Source organism: Pyxicephalus adspersus, chromosome Z (assembly GCF_032062135.1).
Source record: "Pyxicephalus adspersus chromosome Z, UCB_Pads_2.0, whole genome shotgun sequence".
Classification (NCBI taxonomy): Eukaryota; Metazoa; Chordata; class Amphibia; order Anura; family Pyxicephalidae; genus Pyxicephalus; species Pyxicephalus adspersus.
In genome coordinates this window covers 398,698-400,270 of record NC_092871.1, presented here as the reverse complement: position 1 = coordinate 400,270, position 1,573 = coordinate 398,698, and positions in this window count along the sequence as shown.

The following is a 1,573-nucleotide window of genomic DNA, read 5'->3' as shown; positions in this document are numbered from 1 at the left end:
CTCCTGGGAGGAGCTATGCAAATGCTTTGATGTCAGTCTGAAGCAGATTGGTATCCCTAGGCAGCCATTGTACCGCCCACATGTGATCCTGGGCCTCTATGATTGAAGGAACTGAAAGTCAATGAAAAAAAGAGGCGGGGCCAGGGTCATTCAGCTTCCAGAAGGAGGGGCTAGATGATTCTGGATGTTCCCCATAACAAATGACATGAGCTCTGTCAGACTTGCTGCAGCTTCTAATGCACATTGTGAGATCGATGAGATGTAAAGAGACCCTGTCACTGCCTGGCACATAGAAGTCAGGCTAGTAATAGTTATGAGAACTATTACTAGGCTCCTCCTGCCATAGCTGTGTGTGATGGGCAGAGGGGATGCTATGGAGCGTTGGATAGGGCGGCTCTTTGGGTGGCCCAGAAAGTTCTCTATCTGACACTCCCAGATGTGCCGCACAATTACCACAGCGGTATCTCTGCTGCTCAGACGGGGGTGGGTGAGATCTCCGAATGTTCATTCCCCGCCTGAGAACAGGGACGGGTTCTCTTTACCACTGAGCCAGGTGAATGAATTGTTATACCCAGCCAGTGATCTGTAACTGCCCTGCCGGCCTTGTGAATGTTTTGTAGACCTGTACACCTCTGAGGTTATTTTTACATTGCAGAACAGAAAAGAGGAGCTAGCTAAGCAGCCCAATCATTTATTCACTTTGTACATGAGCTTACTTGCAGTTTCAGACATTATCAGCTCTATAAATGATTCACCTGTTGATTCACTCATAATCTTTTATTTCCTATTGTGACAGCTGTGCATTATTGATTATTGGCCACTAGGTGGCAGAACGAGTCATTGTTTTTATAGGAACTGGAAGTAGAAATGTAGAGAGATCCAAGCAGCGGATTTCAGAGGAGATGACCAGGGGAATCATTTATAGAGCCAATATGATGTGTAGCAGAGGTAAGTGTCCCCAACCACTGACAAATAATCACCTCTCTCCATATAGAGGGTAAAACAAATAAATTGCTTCCAGCTGCAGGCAGATTCATAATAAAGTCCAGTGGTCACAGCCTGTCATTGCTCCTGGGTGCCTTTAGGGGGCGACAGTGATAAATGATTTTTTTCTGCTTGTGTTACCCAACCCTATAGTGAGTCCCCCTCCCCCCATGATGGCACTGACCATTCACCCCGGATTGGCTCTCTGATAGGTTGTTTGTCGGACTTTATCGTGTTGTATGGCTGACATCATACCTTACCTGAAGGTTGGTTCTCTTGCAGCTCAGAGCAGCTTCTGTTGGTGCAGCACCTCCACCCTATACTATAAGGTGATTACAGCCTGTGTTCTGATCATCTTCCACCTGGACCAATACTGATAGTTGGCGCCCCCTAGGGTCCAAATTACAGGCCGCTCCCAGCCGCCCCTTCACTTTAGTGCAATGCAACCTCAAAACTCCCAACCTCTGCGTTATGCGGATGATCAAGGTTGTGGTTTGCTGTGATTCAATGTTTGGAGGAATTTGATTCATAAAAGGGAATCATCGCTGTGAGTTACAGGTGAAGGTTGTTGTGTTCAATTCAAGGGATT